This window comes from Balaenoptera borealis, assembly GCF_965194805.1.
Source record: "Balaenoptera borealis genome assembly, chromosome: 15".
In the NCBI taxonomy this organism is placed as follows: domain Eukaryota; kingdom Metazoa; phylum Chordata; class Mammalia; order Artiodactyla; family Balaenopteridae; genus Balaenoptera; species Balaenoptera borealis.
The window spans coordinates 52,554,233-52,575,212 of record NC_138871.1 but is presented as its reverse complement, the minus strand read 5'-3'; the positions used below and the strand labels follow the sequence as shown (position 1 = coordinate 52,575,212).

The window sequence follows — 20,980 nt, the reverse complement described above, 5'->3', positions numbered from 1 at the left end:
CACCCAAAAATAAAAAAAGAATGGTGAAAGTATTCTTAAAATTATCTTCTTTAATAATTCTTAAAGTGATTAAAGGTGAAAGCTTCAAGACAGTGGCCACAGAGCATTAACCCCGAGTGTGGGACCCCTTTGAGCCTGGAGCCCTTCTGAGCATGTGTGACTGTGACTGCAGTGGTTACACACCCATGGCTACGACTTTCAAGGCACACATCTTTCAGTTTGGGTTCTCAGCAAAGTCTCTTGCCCCACTTGCTCCTATCAGAGCTGAGATGGGTTCTGAGACTGGCTTTAGGAGAGGCATGAAGCTCCCCACTCTAATAATAAAACATCAGCGACGGCCTGAGGAGTTGTGGTTGAGCATCTTGTCACTCAGATCACTGCCACTTCCTCAGCTTCTTCCAGAGGCTAAACAGCACCTCAGCGTCTTGGGAGTTTGGGTTGTTTGTGTCACAAGTAATAACTTGCATTTTATTTGCTTTTAGAAATTGGATATGCTTCCATTTGCCAGCCTCTGAAATCAGACCCTTGTTTCATGTTTCCCAGTGTGCTTTGAGAAAGCTCTAAAAAACCATACACACTTTCTTTTTTTCTCCCCAAGGTGAAATTTAACCCTAGTACTTAACGCCACTGATTACTGGAGAGTCGTGCTGGGAACATCTTTTTCTTTTAGGCTCCATTTCTTAACCTAAGGGATTTGATCAATAGCATCCACTCTTTTTTTTTTTTTTTTTTTTTTAAATTATTATTTATTTATTTTTGGCTGTGTTGGGTCTTCGTTTCTGTACGAGGGCTTTCTCTAGGTGCAGCAAGTGGGGGCCACTCTTCATCGCGGTGCGCGGGCCTCTCACTATCGCGGGCTCTCCCGTTGCAGAGCGCAGGCTCCAGACGCGCAGGCTCAGTAGTTGTGGCTCATGGGCCTAGTTGCTCCGCGGCATGTGGGATCTTCCCAGACCAGGGCTCGAACCCGTGTCCCCTGCATTAGCAGGCAGATTCTCAACCACTGCGCCACCAGGGAAGCCCCAGCATCCACTCTTCATTATGGAAAGTTCTGAAAGCCTCTGAAGAAAAGAAAAGCAGATTTTGAGTTAAACATTACCAAGAAATAGAGAGAAAATACTAGGGAAGTTTTCACTGTGATTTCAGAATTGATTTGTGGGAAATCCCCAAGAATGAAAGAAAGCCCCTAAGCATGGAAGCTTAATACCCAAACATAACACCAGGCAAATGAGAGCATTTAAGTTGAGCAATTTAGTCATACAAGTATATCTGAATAAATCCCAAATCTCTGCTGGGCCCCTTCTTCCTATGTCTGCACAGAAACTGGCACCAGCCGGAATGGCAGCTGTGGCAGAGCGGAGAATCAGCAGTGCCTGGGCCCCAGTCCACAGTGTAGCAGGAAAGTCCCTTCAAAGGGCTTAACTGGCCAAGAGTCTTTGTAGAGCCAGGAGCCAGCGAGAAGGGCACGGCGGACTCTCCGTGGTGCCCACAGCCCCAGACCATGTGTCTCTAGCCCCTGAGAGCACTGCCGAGGCTCTGAGGGGAGGTTTTGGGAGGTGGCCAAGACCCTGCAATCAGGTGGGTGGGGTTTGGAGCCACTGTTGTTTGAATATTTATACCAATGTGACCTATTTTGCTAAGCACAGGCTGGAGAAGCTAGATATACCTGTTTAAATGCAAACCCAAAAAACACTAAGGAGTGATCTCTGAGGGGGCGTGGTGATGGGAAAACCATTCCACATTTGATTTCTCTTCCACCTCATGTGGAGGGTCAATGCGTCAGTCTTCCCCAGATGGTGGGAAAAGGACTTGGGAGTCATCTTTGGTTTTGATGAGCTATGCCCACTGTAGCCAGCAGAGGGCAGTACTATGTTTCAAAGGGTTAGTCCGAGAACTATTAAAGAATTTAGACAAAGAATTTAAGCCCCCTCCTCACTCCCCACCCCCCTCACATTCTTAGTTACTTGTCTAAAAGAAAAGACCTTATTTTCTTCTGTTTCCCAGTTCTCGGAAACCTTAAAGAAATTCTGGAATGATTCTGTGGCCGTTATGAGGGAAAAAACTTTTCTTCGTTGGATGGCCTTGAGCAAAATTATACCATACTAGACACCGCCATCACCAGCCCCCTGCCCGGCCAGGCCAAGGCGAACTGGACTTTCATGTCTCCTTCAATGTCATGTATGCCCTCTCTTCTCTCTTTCTCCTCTCACGGTCATTTTAAGCTTCCTCTTTAGTTCTGTAATGCAAGTCTTAGCTCCCTGTTAAAAGGAATGTCAGGAGTCAGTGAGCATGTGGGGAAAACATTTCAGGGGACAGAGAGCTTTCCCAGCACACCTGATATCAATCATACCTTGAAGGCAGGTCAAGCTAAGTAGAGTCTGAATCTGAATCTCTGGTCCCTGAAGCACCTGCTGCTCTAACCTGAGGTCCTGCCTCCTAGCTCCGGACCCAGCTTTCCACGGTGGTGACAGTCATGGCTTCCAAACTCTTTCTTAATCATGCCTGTAACTAAACGTAATGTGTTCACATTGTAACAAGGGGAAAATACACAAAGGAATTAAAGTCTAAAAGTGGGACTCCTAGCTTTGGCCAGAGACATATTTAAGTGGAGGAGACCATCACATAGGTAGCTGCCTCTTCACCCCTCACTGAAGCCAACCTTGAATCTAACCAGATAATACAGGGCCAGACACACCCAGCCAGGTTTGGGAAGTCACCACCTCTGCCAAATACTGTCTCTTTCACAGAACCCCAGGTGATCTCATCACGGAGGCTGCATTCCCTGTTGTCTGTTGTGAGCACAGAATCACCTCTGATAACCTTTGCAGGTGATCCTGAGCTCATTGTATCCGGAACAGCTCCTCTGTATACCACACTGGGCTAAACTCTGAAGAGGGGACAGTCAAAGAACCCATGATCCTTCATGAAGCTTTCCACCCCCCTCCTCCCAGGAGCTATCTTCCCTCTCCATGTTTTTCTCATGAACTTTTAATGGGTCACTTCAGTAGTCCCCATCCATTGAGCAACATTGCATGCTTGAAAAGGTGATGCCAGACTTTATGACACACTCCCATTCAAACTTCAGCAGGTAATAGTTACATCTGCACTGGCTCTCACCAAGGAGGTCAAAGCCATTTATGGATCCTGTCTCATTAGCTCCCACAGCAGCCCTGAAGGCAGAAGAGCAGATTCATTCTACCTGGGAAAAAACAGGCTGGAAGAAATTTCCAGGCCTTCTCTGGTATAAGAAAAGAGTTAATCATGGCCATCAATCTGTGCTTTGTAGAAACATTTTGAGTTGATAATTCTAGGGCCATTTTGTGAAACTTGCATGTGCAGGATGATAATTCTCACTCAGGAGCCAATGTTTTCCTATCAAGTTAATGAGGCAAATTAGAACATTGTGAATTCTGTGGCAGGGGTCAGCATAAGGACCAAGGCTTAATAGCTTGCCTGGATGGTCATCCAGACATAAGCTTTGCAAGCCCTAGGGGATTTGTCTCAGGTTAAAAACAGAAATTAGAACAACCTAGACATTTTTATTAGAATGGCAGTTCGTTATACAGACACACGAGGAAAGGTAAGAACCCAGATGCGTGATGGCATATTTAGGGAAATGACAACAGGACAGTGTGTGGCCAGGAGACTGAGGGCAAGTGCAGTGTGAGAAGTGGCTGGAGAACCAGGTGGAGGCCAAACCACACATATCCTGTGGCTTTCAGACTTTTAGACTTCTAATGGTTCTCTAAAGAGTTTAAATAGGAAAGAGGCCTAATTAGGTTTGCATTTTGAAAGAATCTCTTGGCCTAAGAGGAGAAGAATAAGTTAGAGAGACCAGAGTAGGTGCAGGGAATCCAGGCAGAGGACAGTCCCCTGGACCAGAAGGGTGGCACGGGAGGCAAAGAAAGTCGATGGATTTGGGCGCTATTTAAGAGAGAATATCCTGAGGGAGATGCGGAGAGAGAGGACTCAATACTAGAAATTGGATTTCCCAGTATAAACTTTGGCTTCTATTACAGTTCTACAGCCCTTGAGCGGCCAGGTATCAGGGAGGATAATAAAGGGGGAATCTAACACCTGAATTCTCAGATTCCTACTACGTGCCAGGCACTGCCTCAAGCTCTTATAAACCATAGGTTAGTATGGGCTTTGAAATAAGAAGGGTTCCAGTTCTGCCTTTATCACGTATTTGACCGTGGACAATTTACTTAAACTTTCTCATCTATATAATGGGGTTAATAATGTCTTTCATTCAGAGTTGTTGTGAAGTTCAAACATATGTGAGATACTTAATATGAGTTACTTAGGTTGAGGCCTGGCGCCTACTAAGCACTCAGCAAATGGCAGCTACTACTATAAGCATGTATTATCGCATTTAATCTTCACATTATCTCTGGGATATACAAATCATTGGCTCTGTTCTATAGAAGAAGAAACTTGGGCTCAGAGAGGTTAAGTAATTTACCCAGAATTTTCACTTCTGGCCCACAGTGGAGTTACAGGAATCAGAATTACCTTCTCACTGTAAACAACCAGAAAACTAGACAAAAATATATAAGACAAATGTTGTTAGACATTGGACGGCAGGCAGCACAAGTCTGTGATCCCTAAGAGAAGGAAACAAAGGAAGTGAGACCTACCATTGCTCTGGTTCTGCCTGGAGGCACATTCTAGACCATGGCACAGGGAGAGCCCAGTGGTCTTGCCGAGTTGAGGAGAGAATCAGAGTTCAGGGGCCGGGGATTGAGAGTAGCTGGAATTAGTGGGACTGAATTCCAGGGAGGGTGGGTTTACAAAGGAGAAAGGGCTTGGGGGTCCCCTTGAATCGTTGCTGAATAGTAGGGTATACATGAGGAGTGAAACTCCATGAAAACATGAACACACAGAAGAGAAATGGAAGATGCTTTTAAAAAACCCAAATGGGGGACTTCCCTGGTGGTCCAGTGGTTAAGATTTTGCCTTCCAATTGCAGGGGGTGTGGGTTTGATCCCTGGTCAGGGAGCTAAGATCCCACATGCCTCGGTGCCAAAAAAATCAAAACATAAAACAGAACAATATTGTAACAAATTCAAGACTTTAAAAATGGTCCACATCAAAAAAATCTTTAAAAAAACCCCAAAAAACACCAAATGGAACTTCTAGAGATGGAACTAACAGTAGACTATATACTGCAAAAAACAAAAAAACAAAAAAAACAAGATTACTGAACTTGAGACACAGAAAGAGAAACCAGCGAAAGTGGAGCAGAGGAAAAAAAAAGACTTTAAAAACTGAACAGAGCCTCAGTGATCTGTGGGACAATATCAAGTGATCTAACATAATTGGAGCCTCCCCAAAACAAGGGAAGGCACAAAAAAAAATTTGAAGAAGGGAATCGCCATTGTAAATCAACTATACTCTAATATAAAATAAATTAAAAAAAAAAAAGAATCGCCAAAATTTTCCCAAGTTTGATACTATTTGAAGTAAAAAATAATAACAATGTCTCATGGGGTTTATAACACACGTCGAAGTAAAATGTGTGATCACACTAGCTTAAAGGATGGGAGAGAAGTGGAAATACTTTGTTGTGAGGTACTTAAATTTTACATGGAGGTGTATAGGAACATTTGAAAGTATTCTAGGATACGTGGTTTAGCCAAGGTTGCACATATGGAGCTGGGATTCAAATCATGGGTTCTAGCTAGCAAAGCCTCACATGGAGAGAGAAGATGGGAGAACAAACTCACATAGACTTAGAGCCATACATGCTCCAAGACAGAGTTTTACCAAAGGCTGTGGGAATTAAGCTCTTTTATCCCTGTAATGGGTAGAATTATGCCCCCTAAAAAGATATGTTCAAGTCCTAACCCCCCTGTACCTGTGAATATGACCTTATTTGGAAATAGGGTCTTTGCAGGTGTAAACAAGTTAAGATGAGGTCAGACTAGATTAGGGCGGGCCCTAAATCCAATGACTGGTGTCCTTATAAAAAAGAGGGAAATTTGGACACGCAGGGAAAATGCCATGTGACAGTGGAGGCAGAGAATGGAGTGTTTACATCTATAAGCCAAGGAACACCAAGGGTTGCCAGCAGTACAGAAGCTGGAGGAGGTTGGGAGGGACCCTCCCCTATGATCCTCAGAGGGAGTATGGCCCTTCCCACACCTTGATTTTGGACTTCTAGCCTCCAGAACCATGAGAGAATACATTTCTATGTTTTTTCTTGTTTTTAAGTTGAAGTATAGTTGATTCGCAATGTTTCAGGTGTATTATAAGATAGTGAATATAGTTCCCTGTGCTACACTGTAGGTCCTTGTTGATTATCTATTTTATATACAGTAGTGTATATCTGCTAATCCCAAATTCCCAGTTTTTCCTTACCCCTCCCCTTCCCCTTGGTAACCACAAGCTTGTTTTCTGTCTGTGAGTCTATTTCTGTTTTGTAAATAAGTTCATTTGTATCATTTTTTTTAGATTCCACATATGTGATGTCATATGATATTTGTCTTTCTCTGCGTTTCTATTATTTTAAGTCTCCAAGTTTGTGATACTTTGTACAGCAGCCCTAGGAAACTAATATAATCTCTAAAACTTTATTTTCCCTGATGTCCCCAGTTGTTTTTTTTTTTAAACATTAAAATTTTTTTAAAAATACATTTTCTTTTTTTTTTATTAATTAATTTATTTATTTTTGGCTGTGTTGGGTCTTTGTTGCGGTGCGCGGGCTTCTCATTGCAGTGGCTTCTCTTGTTGCAGAGCACGGGCTCTAGGCGTGCAGGCTTCAGTAGTTGTGGCTCGCGGGCTCAGTAGTGGTGGCTCGTGGGCTCTAGAGCACAGGCTCAGTAGTTGTGGTGCATGGGCTTAGTTGCGCTGCGGCATGTGGGATCTTCCCGGACTAGGGCTCGAACCCGTGTCCCCTGCATTGGCAGGCGGATTCTTAACGACTGCACCACCAGGGAGGTCCAATCCCTACTCTTTATAAGCTTTAAAAGCTCTGGGGGCCCAGGTGTGAAGAGAATGCTAAAAGCAGGGCTCTAAGCTGACAAAAGAAACCAGCCTCAGGATCTAAGAGCCATGAAGGAGGGAACTGGTTGGACTGGTTTTCTCATAAAACTCAGTGACTTTAATCCCAACCAGGTCGAATTTTAAAGTTAATTGATTCAGTGAGTAGGCCTGAGCAGCTGTGTGTGAGGCCCTGTGCTAGGCCCACTGGGGAAAAGCCGGAGGAGTCAGATGCCCTCTATCCGTGAGGAGCTCTTTCTAACAGGACTCGACTGAGTGCAAGGTGTAATGGAATAAGTGAGTGATTAATCAAAGTGTGACTAACAAGCTGTAGAGGCTCAATATCAAGAGAGTGATTCATTCCACCTGGAAGAGGATCAGCCAGCCTGTTCCTCAGAGGAGGAGGAGGGCTGGAGGAGGAGATGTCACCAAATAATGCCTGACTGTGGAGTCCACAGCCCATAGGAGACACCAGTCTTATGAGCTGATCAGAGACCAACAGAGGAAAGCAAATCTGCCAGGAATGCTGGTGTTTTTCTGGGGAGTGTTTCACCACCAATTAGGTAGTGCTCTCCACTCTGTGGAGAGGTATAAAGCTGTCCAGCCCCTGCTTGATCGGGGGCAATTCTCTGGGCTCTTGGAAACTTCTCTTCTTTTTTCACCTGGTTTTCCACTCAGTCAGTGTTCCTTACCACCTTCTGCAGAGGACGAGGAAGGTGTCGAAGTGGAGAAGGTATGGGGGGGATGTGCAACTGCTAATGAATGATCCCGTAACAACTACGTTTTGTTCGAGAGCTGGTGGTGTAAGGAGGAGGGGACAGGCCCTTGTCTGACATTTGCAGTTTCCAGGGTAAGAATACAGCCTGCTTGTCCAAGCTCCATCCACACTGCCAATAAGTGACACTCCTTGGCCCCAGGTGGGCCTCTTCAGTGGCATGGCCCACAGGTCTGGAAAAGGGACCCAGAGAAGAGACCATGTCAGCCCTGAAAGCAGACTTGACCCTTTTGAGAAAGGAATTTTGACGTGTCAGAATGTGGTCCGGAAGCGAGGCGAAGGCTCCAGTGGGCATATTCTCTTGGCTCTGTTGGTCCCTTGTCCCATGGGAAGGGACATGGCTGGGATAGGCCTAGAGCAGGACCCTCTAAAGCCTGGGACCCCAAGCTGACCGACCCTTAGATTTATCTAAGGTAGAACTGGGCAGGAGCACTCTTAAACTCAGCATGTACTGACATTAAGTTTCTTGGTTTTGTTCTGGTAGCTGGATGAACTAACACCGATCATCACAATAGACTATATGAAGAATTTCACTGAAGGTAACTTGTCTGAGGCAGTGGTTCTCAACTGGGGGCAATTTTGCCATCGAGGGGCATTTGGCAATGTCAAGAGACATTTGGGGGATGTTACTGGCATCTAGTGGGTAGAGGCCAGGATGTTGCAAAATCTCCTACTACCCAACAATCCTACAGAACAGCCCCCCTGCAACAAACAATGATCCAGCTCCAAATATCAATAATGCTGAGTGTTTGATAAGTGAATTTTAATATCTTGAGCCTGTGCATTCGGACCTGCCTGCTGCAGGATGCTGCGCCTGGAAAGTATAAGATCACAGGCAGTCAGGGCTCCTAAAGAAGGACCCAGAGTGACTGCTTCCAGAAAAAAAATGGGTCAGTATCAGCAGAAAAACAACTTGATGGCGAACTTGGAACTGTATTATCAGCCTCAACAGGTGCACTTGAGGCCCAGCAATTGGCCATGCCAAGCTCCCATGAGACCAACCAGTCCCGAACCATGGATCCTTCTTCCTTGTGCAACTTTGCCGCCATCGCCCCCCACCCCCAATCCCCTTGTCTTTGGTCTTCACAGGAGCAGCTCTCATTCAACTAAATCTCCAAGGTTGAAACGAATTGGCTGAGTTTTCTTTACAGCTTAACACCATGCCCCACAGTGTCTACTTTTCTTTTATCAGACTCTACACCTCAGGACACAGACAGAATTTGGACTTCGGTCTGTGTGGTCAACAGAGCAACCAGTACTACCTCCCCAGAGCAGCCAGGAGTCTGGAAGAGATGCTTTGGGCAACATTTTACCAAATGTTTCTGTCTTCCCTCTTGCCCAGAGCAGAAAGTGGTGGTCAGGACCGGTTGGGTTCTAAAAACCAAGCCCCCTTTACCCCTTCCCCAGGTTGATGACAAGTTTTTAAGGTGAGAATACTGCAGCCACTTAATTCTTCTAGACATAAAGTAATCAGTAACTGTGTCCACTCTGAGCCTGTGAGCAGGATGGACCAAGTTCAACACCACTGCCTTGTCTGCACTGTAATTAAGGCCTGGGATCGCAGCAGTTCTGGGGTCTAAAGGCTTTTCAGGTTCCTAAAACTTCCTCTATGTCCAATAATATTTTTCTCTGAAAATTTCCCCAGTAATTAGCTAAACGAAAAGGAAAAGGTGTACCTTTATTGACACTCAATTCTTGATTAGTCTAGGAGGAATCCTCCCATTTTAGATATCACCAGCTTCCTCTTTTGTTCCACTGTTCTTCGTTCATTCATAAATATTTATCTGACATCTCCCAGGTCCCTTAGCACAGGGGTGTACAGTGGTGAAGAGCCATTTTCCTGTATAATATTACCCAGGCTGACTCCAAGATTTGACATCTCAGTCATGAAAAGGAGAAAAAGTTTTAATGAAATACGTACCATGCAATTTCACCAGTGTAAAAACAACATCCCAGGGAGATAATTCTTTATACCTCAGTTATTTGGGTGATATATGAAGGAGACTTCAAAATAGTGATATCATCCTAGAAAGGGAAGGGAAGGATCCTGAGTGACTGGTTGTCTTTAAAAAGCACCTTGATCTCGCGCATTTCCTACAAGTAAATAGGCGCCCATCTTTCAAGATCTGAGAACTACTAGTGAGTGGCAGTTTTATGGAGAAATAGAACAAAGCTTTCTTTCTGCAGTAAGGATATATTAGATTGATGTTGCTTTTTTTAAAAAGTTTCCACTGACCTTAAAAACACTGAAATCTAGGAAATTGGATACTGGAGTTTGAGGATGAGGGAATCCCAGGGTTGTGGACACAGAGCCACATCGACGAAAAAACAAAAGGAAAATGACAAAAGGAGGCCGCCGCCTGAAAGACTAGGAATCCTGGTCTCTGCAGGGATCCCAGGGGACTGCGAGGCACACGGCCCCATTCGTGCCACGTGACCCTTCTCTCTGCCTCCCCTGGGCCTGGAGACAAAGGAGACGGGAGGAGACTTGAGGACAAAGAGCTGTAGAAACCAGCCCTCAGGTGAGAGTTTCTGCCTTTGTTTTTGATCTCACCCCAAGGAAGTTAAAAATTAACCCAAGCTGGTAAGAGGACTCAAGTCTGTAGAGGCTGTGAGGATCCTTAAGGGTCCCCGCTCCTCCGGTCTGTTCGCCGTTCTGAGACCGGAGAGCGGACGAGAAAGACTTTCCTGACACGCTCGAGCCCCGCCCCTCCCTTCAGGTCTCTCCTTCCCTCAGGGTCTCCCCTCCGACCCTCCCGGGAGCTCTGGGCAAACCTCCTCTCCCTGCCACCATCTGAGCGTTTGTGCCTTAAGTTCCCTGTAACCCCGGCCGACTGGTTACAGAAGAGAAACTGTGCAAATGAGTGTCACCGAACAGCCAAGCGGTGAGAAAGGAGATCTTTTGTTATTTGATGTTGTTCAGAAAAATGCAAACATCATGATAATGAGGCCAGACTAGAACAGGTGGGGAAAGCAGGACAGAGATTCAGGTCCCTGCATGGCCCTGGAATCCATTTCCTCTAGGTATGGTGAAACTATTTCCTCTAGCTTCAAACTTATGATGATATTCGTTATTTGGAGTGTTTGTGAGTTTCTCCTTCTCACTCTCTTCTCCCCCTGCCCCCTCCCGGCCGCCCCCCCACACACACACTGAGAGCGAGATGCAGTTTAGAAATCATATCTCTGTTGAACAGACTATGAAATTAAATTTTGGAGAAAAGGAATAAAAATCCCAGTTCTACAGCTCAATGTTGAGTTTATCTGCCTAGTCTGTTTATTAGTGGTTTTGTCTTGGTTTCCCACCTGCTCTCTTCTCCTCTGATTTCTCTTCTGGCCGATGGAGAGGAATCTTGGAGTTGCAGGCTCTTCTAATCCTTTTCCATTCTTAGAGTGAGGATGTCCATTGATGAGGTCAGTTTCTCGAAAGCGACCTGGTAGGCAGATATAAGGAAATGGCATGTCATATGTTTTCTTTGGTTGCTTATTAGTCTGTCATTAACTCTAAGGACACCATTTTCCTTTACTTTTCACTTTTTTGAAATTGAGGTACAATTTACAAACAATAAAGTGCACAGATCTTAGGGGTAAGGTTCAGGGAGTTTTTCTTTTTTATCTTTTTTTTTTTAAAGCATTTTTATTGTGGTATAATCTACACACCATAAAGTTAACTTAAGCATACATTTCAATGAGTTTTAGTAAGTTTATGGAGTTACAACCATCACCACAATCTAATTTTAGGACATTTCTCTCATCCCAAATCTGTCAACGTATTTTTTTTTTTTAATTAATTAATTTATTTATTTATTTTTGGCTGTGTTGGGTCTTCGTTGCTGCGTGCGGGCTTTCTCTAGTTGCGGAGAGCAGGGGTTATTCTTCGTTGCGTTGCGTGGGCTTCTCATTGCGGTGGCTTCTCTTGTTGCGGAGTACAGGCTCTAGGCGCGCGGGCTTCAGTAGCTGTGGTACGTGGTCTCAGTAGTTGTGGCACACAGGCTTAGTTGCTCTGCGGCATGCGGGATCTTCCCGGTCCAGGGCTCGAACCCATGTCCCCTGCATTGGCAGGCAGATTCTTAATCACTGCACCACCAGGGAAGTCCCAATTCAGGGAGTTTTGACAAATGCATATAGTAGTGTAACTCACACTTCTATCAAAATTAAGAACATTTCCATTACCCCCCCACCCAAATTTCCTTGTGCCCTTTCCCAGTCACGCCCCTCCCAATCCCACCCCTGTCCAAGGCAACTCTGTTCTGATTTCTATCACTTTAGATTGATTTTGCCTGTACTAGAATTTCATGTAAAGGGAATCATACGCTATGTCCTCTTTTTATCTGGCTTTTACTGCTTAGCATAATATTCTTGAGATGCATCCATGTTGTTGCAGTTATGTGTAGTTTGTTCTAAAGGTACTTTGATAACAAAACCCCACAATTTATTGGGCACCCTCTGTGTGGAGGCTGATCTTAGGCCCTGTGCTTGGTATTGAGAGCATGTATGGCTTTGTTTTGTGTCAGCTTAGCTGAGCTGGAACTATGGTTCCCAGAATTCCCTTCCCTGTATATTCTAGGTACGTGTTGGCTACAACAGAAATTTGTGTGGTATTTGGAAGATGTACATTGAACAGCAGCCATGTTTTTCATTCTCTGAAGGCAGGTGTGGGGCACCAGGCACTGAGGCAGTTCCCACGCTCCCCTAGTAGTTCATAGGCATGAGGCAACATCCAGGCCGCAGTTTTGCCAGCTCCCGCCAGATCTCCCTTAGCTTCTCCACGGTCCGGGTCAAGTGCGTGTGGCTCCAGGTGAAGGTGACAACGTCTCTGGCAGGGCACCCGTAGCATCAAGACTGGAAGTGGTGAACATCAGGCCTGGGTTTTAGTTTGTCCTCATAAGTTCCCATTGTCCTCGCTCTCATTCAAGTCCAGCTTTCTTTCCTGACTGTCAGTATGGTGACCCATAGAGCCTGAAGGCTAAACACTAGATACACTGGCAACCGCCTTGCTGTCTTCCACCAGTTTCCACAGTTGTGTAATTCTATATAATCCCTATAATACATTGCCTATTCTGTATCATTCATAAAGTTTCTGCTTCTCTGCTCAAATCTTGACTGATTCAGGAAGAACTAGAAGTCAATATTCCTTGTAGGCAGTAGGCAGTGCATCCAACATAAAACCTAGCCTCCTAGCTCCTTAGATTTAAAACCCAGCAGTCCTGGACTCTGAAAACCCCTGGAACTGCTCCACCTCTACATCTCCCAGCACAAATGCTCTTACTTACCTTCCCCTCACTACATCTGCACCTGGACCCCATCTAGACTGCCTACCCTTGACTGCTCCTTTTTTTCTCAGTCCATATCCTTCTTCTGGCTTCCCTTTATCTCTTCTCCAGTCTGCGTCTCATAGAAGACCGCCTGAATGACTTTCTTGCCAGCAGCTTCAATGCCGTTAAAAAACAATTTCCAAACTTGGAAACTAAGCAAGAGGATGACTACATGTCCTTTCCATGTTAAGCATGGTTTAACAGGCTTACCCATGATTATTTAGTTATCTAGAAGAAAAAATCCAAGATTGACTTTGCTATTTACTATTGATTATATCCCAGGCACTGTGAAGTTACACGTTAACTTACAGATTGTTGTCCAATAGAGATGCAAATGATTTCTGTCCAGTGGGAAAAATAAACTATGGGTTTGTTGCCCTGTTGGCCATCAACCACTTTTGTATCTAACTTAGCAAACATATTCTAGCATTTTGTTTGTTTGTTTGTTTATAAATACCCAATTTCTCAGTGTTCTTAGAACAATATTTACCATCTCACTGGTTCATTCATTAATTGATGAATCTTTGACACGTGTTTGTTTCATATTTGTGTCAGAATCATGTTTTTAAATTTTGAAAATTTTACTTTAAAAAAAAAAAATTTATTTATTTGGCTGCGCCAGGTCTCAGTTGCGGCACACGGGATCTTCGTTGCAGCATGTGGGATCTTCAGTTGCGGCATGTGAACTCTTAGTTGCGGCATGTGGGATCTAGTTCCCTAACCAGGGATGGAAACTGGGCCCCCTGCATTGGGAGCGTGGAGTCTTAGCCACTGGACCACCAGGGAAGTCCCAAAAATTTTACTTTGACAATATCTTCACTCCTGTCCATTTGGAACATCAGGTCTATAAACCACCAACCCTGTGTGCATCCAGCCATTTGCACCAAACTGTTCTGGGACGTGGTTTTCCTCCAGCAGTGTCCAGCAAGGCCAGATGTGGATAAGGCAGTTATGGTTACTCTGCAGTAGCTGCATTAACCACCTCTTTCCTATATCTTCCCCTTCTTCCTCCACTCCTCCCCCTCAGCCACCAAATATGCTCAAATTTTGCCTATCTTGAAAAAACATCACTCTTGACCTGAGAGCATCCAAGCACAGGGGCAAACACCATGGTTGTTGCTTGGGTTATCACACTCTTGAATCACTGACCTTTCCTCTCTTGGAGTGGGATGAGCCAAGATTTAGGTAAGAAATTAACGGGGAAAGAGGAAAGGCAGGCCTGTTTTGATTCTTGACTTGAGGTTACCCTGACCCCAAGCAAAAGTAGTTCTTCATATTTTCTGTCTTTGCTTACTGGATCCTCCTAGAACCTGAATTTCAAGGCCGAAGTCTCACTTATAACATTGGATTCCTTTGCTAGCCACATACCTTTCCGTGTGTATTTCTTATGAGGACCCTCATTCATTCATCACATATTTTTTGTCTACATAAACAATGCACTGCGCTAATTGCTGGTCCTTGCATCACAGAACCCATGGTCTGCTGTGAGAGATGGACATTATTCAAATAATCCCCCAGTACAGAACTACATCTGTAAAAAGTACAATAAAGGAGAGCTACTTAGGAGTCTAGGAGGATCTGACCTATCTGGTAGGATCAGTAAAGGTTCCTTTGAGGAAACAATGATCATGCTGATGTCTGAAGGATGAGTAGGTATTAATTAGACAAAACTGAGGAACCAGGACGTTTTGGACAGGGAACAGAGCATTGGCAAAGCCCTGCAGAATTGGGGAGGATCAAGGGAGAGCACAGCGTGCAAGGGAGGAGCAGAAAGAAGACTAGAATGACAGGGGCTCCACGAGGCTGGACAGGGAGGCAGGGCCAAACCACGAGGCCCTTAGGAATTAGGATTTCATCCTTAGAGCAACGGAAGGCCAATGGAATGGAGGTGGGGCAATCAGATTTGTGTTTTGGAAGATTACTCTGGTTGTTGTGTACAGAATGAGTCTAAGGGCTACATGAGTGGATATAGGAAGGGGTGGCTAGTTGAGACCAGGATGCAGCTTGATGCCAGGTCCCTTGACTAAATACATCTTTGTCTCACACCAAGCACTCCCACACACCTTCAACCTCTTCTCTGTTCCTCCTTGGAGGTCTCCATTACCCTATTTCTCCCTCTACCCCGGCCTTTATAAAAGTGTATAATTATTGTCTCTTTCACTAGCATGAGCACTTCTCAATGGCAATGACTATGTCCATCACTCTCTCCCTTCCTCACCCTCCCGGTGTTTGTAAACTGATGATAGATGCATAGTAGGCTCTCAAATAATGTCTGTAGACCTGAAGTGTGTCTTCCTCCAGTTTTCACTCCAAGGTCAGGGAAAGGCTGTACTCGCTGCCACCACCCTTCCTCTCCCATTCATTTCCACCTCCTCTACATTCTGCCTCCAACACTCCAGTGAAACTTCTCTTGCTAAGATCACCACGACCTCTGGGTGGCCAAACACGATGGACAACTTTAGTTCTTGTTTTAGCTTGAACTCTGCCCATTAGTTTCTTTCAACTGTTCCTCCCTTTTGAAAACTTCTCTGCCCAAGTTTCTACAACACCACTCTCTTCTGGTACTTTATTTATTTATTTATTTTTAATGTTTTTTGCCGTGCCTCGGGCTTGCAGGATTTTAGTTCCCTGACGAGGATTGAATCCACACCCTCGGCAGTGAAAGCACAGAGTCCCAACCACTGGACTGCCAGGGAACTCCCTCTTCTGGTACTTTAATTCTCTGATTGTTTCTTCTCAATAATCTTTTTTTTTTTTTATAGAGTTTCTTTCTTTTATTTTATTTTTTTTGGCTCCGTTCCGTCTTCATTGCTGCACATGGGCTTTCTCTAGTTGCAGCGAGCGGGGGTTACTCTTCGTTGCGGTATGCAGGCTTTTCTCATTGCTGTGGATTCTCTTGCTGCAGAGCATGGGCTCTAGGCTCACAGGCTTCAGTAGTTGTGGCTCACGGGCTCTAGAGTGCACGCTCAGTAGTTGTGGAGCACTGGCTTAGTTGCTCCGCGGCATGTGGGATCTTCCCGGACCAGGACTTGAACCCATGTCCCCTGCATGGCAGGCAGATTCTTAACCACTACGCCACCAAGGAAGCCCTCAGTAATCTTTTAAGAACTCTGGTTCTTCCATCTGTCCCTCAAATTGATGTTCCTAGAGATCCAGCCTCAGCTTTCTTTTCTTCTCTTCCTGGCTGATTAATTCATATAAACTTACAATTTCAATTATGACCTTAGGTATTGATGACTCTAATATCTATCCATATATCCATCTGAAAACTTTCTTCTTAGCTCCAGACGTGTATTTTCAACAGTGCTCTAAATAGCTGTACCTCAATTTACCACAAACACCTCAGACTCAAATATCCTCATCCTCTTCTTAGAACCCACCTCCAAACCTGCTCCCTCCCCTTCACTCCTTGATTCTGTAAATGACACAGCCATTTCCCTTGTCACCAAGTCTAGAAAACTAGACTCATCCTAAACTGCTGTCTTTTTCTTATCTCCTACATCCTGTTGACTCTACCTCCCAGACACCTCATAGGTCTGCACCCTCTTCTCTGGGACTTTCTCCCCATCAATGTCAGTTCAAGACCTTGTTTGCTCTATCTTTTATTATGGTCTCCCTGCCTTAGTCCTCTGCCCCTCCAATCAATCCTCTGTATGACTATCGAAGGAATTTTTCCACGCATCTGACCTCATCACTCTCTGGATTAGTCATCACTTAGATAAAATCAAACTCCCTTAACATCTGGCCTTTACTTCATCCATCTCTCATCATCTCCCTGTATGCACCTTTTACTCAGTTTGGGAAGCTAAACTACTATTAGCTTCCCAAACTTGTCACACAGTTTCCCCATCTTTAGACCTTTGTAAAGCTGTTCCCTCTGTTCTGAATGCCCTTTCCCCACTTGTTGACCTGACAAATTCCTGTTCATCTTCAGGACAATTTGAGCACCCTCTCCTTTGTAAAGCCTTCTCTGTGCTCTCATAGCACCTTCACATTTGTAAAGCACACTACTTACCTTCTACTCTAGTCATCTTGACCTGCCTGCATCCTGACTATGAAGTCCTTGAGCAGGTTGACCATGTCTTGTCCATCTTAAGATCCCCAGTGCCCAGCACTGTGGCGAATCCAGTAAACGTTGATTGGAAAGATAGATGATTATGTGAAAAGAAAGCCTCTTTAGTCAAGAATTTTACTATTGGATAAAAATAGCTAGTATATAAGTAAAAATGCAAAAGGAATGTAGAGTTATATTCAAGTGAATGGAAATTAGTAAAAAGCCATTAGACTAAGACCAGAACTTACTAATAAGACAAGCATCATGAGTCTCTTGGAATGAAATGGGTAATTCATTGAATGATATTGGAAATATGTTATTTTTAAAATATATTAATTTAAGGTCTTGACCTCATGCCATGCCCCAAGATTAAGTCCATATGAGTTAAAGAATTACTGCAAATAATAAAATCATTTTTAAAAACTAGGAGAAAAACTCATCAAATAGTTATTTGTTTTCTGAATAGGAAATCTCTTTCTAAGCATAACAGTAATAGAAGAAAAAAAACCTGAAACGGCTGATAGATGTGATCACATGAAAATATAAATCTTCTGTAAATAAAAAAATCATAAAATTACAAGTCAAACAATAAACTGGGAAAAACACTTGTCTATAAATATGACAAAGAGTTTTCACCTAAGTGCTTACAAATTTTTTTCTTCCAGTTTTATTGAGATGTAATTGACATACAGCACTGTATAAGTTTAAAGTATAAGCATGATTTGACTTACATATATCATTAAATGATTACCACAATAAGTTTAGTGAACATCCATCACCTTATATGATACAAAATAAAAGAAAAAGAAAAAGTATTTTCCTTGTGATGAGAAATCTTAGGATTTACTCTCTTAACTTTCATATATAACATATAGCAGTATTAATTATATTAATCATGTTGTACATTATATACCTAGTACTTATTTATCTTATAACTGTTATCCAGCTTGGGTCTGCTCACCTGATGCACTGTAGAGCCAATCTACTGACACTGGGTTGTGGTGAAGGAAAGTACAGCGTTTATTGCAGGGTGCCAAGCAAGGAGAACAGGTAGCTCATGCTCAGGAGACCCAAACTTCCCAGTGGCTTTTAGGAAAGGGTTTTTAAAGACAGTATGAGAGGACTTCCCTGGTGGTGCATTGGTTAAGAATCACCCGCCAATGCAGGGGACACAGGTTCAAGCCCTGGTCCAGGAAGATCCCACATGCCACAGAGCAACTAAACCCATGTGCCACAACTACTGAGCCTGCGCTCTAGAGCCCACAACCCACAACTACTGAGCCCGTGTGCCACAACTACTGAAGCCCATGCACCTAGAGCCCGTGCTCCACAACAAGAGAAGCCACCACAATGAGAAGCCCATGCAACGCAATGAAGAGTAGCCCCCATTCTCCACAACTAGAGAAAGCCCGTGCATAGCAGTGAAGACCCAATGCAGCCATAAATAAATAAATAAATAAATAAATAAATAAATTTATAAAAAAAGAAAAATAAAGACAGTATGAGGGAGAGGGTTGAGGTGTATGTGATCAGCTTGTGCACAGTTCTCTGACTGGTTGATGGTGACGTAACAGGGTTATGTTTCGGTAATCTCAGCATTCAACCTTCTGGCTCCAATTTGTCTAGGGTCTACGTGCTGGTGGTTAACATGCAGTTAATTTCTCCCACCTGGTGGGGGTTTTAGTATCTGCAAAACAACTCAAGGATATGTCTCAGAATAATATCTGTATCTCTTGAGGAGAAACTAAAGGTCCCTGACTTTGTTTTATGGCTAAACTATTATTATTTTGTCTCACTTAATTGTTTTCCTTTGTTTCTGCATTTTCTCATGTCTCTGATTAAACCTGCTGTTTGGAATTTGGGGAAAGCCTAGGAGGCTAAAGCTTTTCTACAAACAAGAGGTAGGGGATACAGGGCGTGGCCCCTCCCCAGGAAGACCCTACAGGGTACTGCTCAGTTTCATAACTGGAAGTTTGTACCTTTTGACCACCTGTATCCAATTCCCCCTCCTTCACCCAGTGCTTATAAAAATTTATTTTAAAAACCACTAAGATTTCAACAGAAAATATACAAAGGACACCTACACATAGTATAAAAAAAAGAAAGTGTAATAGTTAATAAATTAACATCATTTGTTATCAAAGAAATACAAATTAAAACAGTGATTAGGTATTATTTTTTTGCCTATCAAATTGACAAAGATTTAAAAGATGGTAATAGTCGGACTTCCCTGGTGGCACAGTGGTTAAGAATCCGCCTGCCAATGCAGGCAACATGGGTTCGAGCCCTGGTCCAGGAAGATCCCACATGCCACAGAGCAACTAAGCCCGTGCGCCACAACTTCTGAGCCTGTGCTCTAGAGCCTGCAAGCCACAACTACTGAGCCCGTGTGCCACAACTACTGAAGCCTGCACACCTAGAGCCCGTGCTCCACAATGAGAAGCCACCGCAATGAGATGCCTGCGCACCACAACGAAGAGTAGCCCCCGCTCACTGCTACTAGAGAAAGCCAGCGTGCAGCAACGAAGACCCAGCACAGCCAAAAATAAATAAATAAATTTATTTTAAAAAATAGTATATACATTAAAAAAAAAAAAGATGGTAATAGTCAATGAAAATGAGGGTCCAATGAATCACACACTCATGCCCAGCAGGAAGAAGCTTAAATAGAATAACTTTCAGGAAAGCAATTTGTAAATAAGTATCAAGGGGCTAAAAATGCTCTCATCCTCTTACTCATTAATTCCATTTCAAGAATCCATCCTATGAAGAAAAGAGAAATATATGTAAAGGTTTATATGCAAATACATTTGTCTTGCCATCTCATACTGAAAAAACAAAAAAATAGAAGCAACCTATATGTCCAAGAATAAGGAAGTTATTGCTTAATTATAGCATATTCATACAATGGAATATTATGCAATAATTTTTTTAAATAATGTTTTTGAAGAATAATTAATGGCGTGGAAAATATTTATGATATAATGTTAAATATTCAGTGTATAAAACTGTATACCAGGGCTTCCCTGGTGTCGCAGTGGTTAAGAATCTTCCTGCCAATGCAGGGGACACAGGTTTGAGCCCTTGTCCGGGAAGATACCACATGCAGCGGAGCAACTAAGTCCGTGCACCACAACTACTGAGCCTGCACTCTAGAGCCCGCGAGCCACAACTACTGAGCCTGCGTGCCACAACTACTGAAGCCCACGCACCTACAGCCCGTGCTCCACCAACAAGAGAAGCCACCGCAATGAGAAGCCTGCACACCGCAACAAAGACTAAATTAAAAAAAAAAAAACTGTATACCATGTGATCTAATTTTTTAAATTAAATGTTCTATAGCATTCTAAATATGAATACAAGCAAATATTCTAGAAAAAAAGTAAGTATATGTGGATTTATGAGTGATTATGGTTTTCTTTTTTTATGATTTTCTTCTTTATGCTTTTATATATTCCTCCAAGCATGTGTTATTTTCATAATTATAAATCGGTTTGGAGTTGTTTTTAACATCTGATTATCAATTTATTAAAAAGGTTGGTTTAGGGGCTTCCCTGGTGGCGCAGTGGTTGAGAATCTGCCTGCCAATGCAGGGGACACGGGTTCGAGCCCTGGTCTGGGAAGATCCCACATGCCACGGAGCAACTAGGCCCGTGAGCCACAACTACTGAGCCTGCGCGTCTGGAGTCTGTGCTCTGCAACAAGAGAGGCCGCGATAATGAGAGGCCCGTGCACCGCGATGAAGAGTGGCCCCCACTTGCCGCAACTAGAGAAAGCCCTCGCACAGAAACGAAGACCCAACACAGCCATAAATAAATAAATAAATAAATAAGTAAATAAAAGAATCTTGTCACAAAA

At 43.7% G+C, this 20,980-nt stretch overlaps 1 long non-coding RNA gene across 1 annotated transcript; it reads left to right on the top strand.

Moving 5' to 3' along the window:
- Nucleotides 1-1,027: 1,027 nt before the first annotated feature.
- LOC309612501 lies at nucleotides 1,028-20,967 on the top strand. Its single transcript, XR_014235222.1, has 2 exons — nucleotides 1,028-10,278; nucleotides 20,188-20,967. It is a non-coding gene; the product is annotated as an uncharacterized lncRNA (long non-coding RNA).
- Nucleotides 20,968-20,980: the final 13 nt, after the last annotated feature.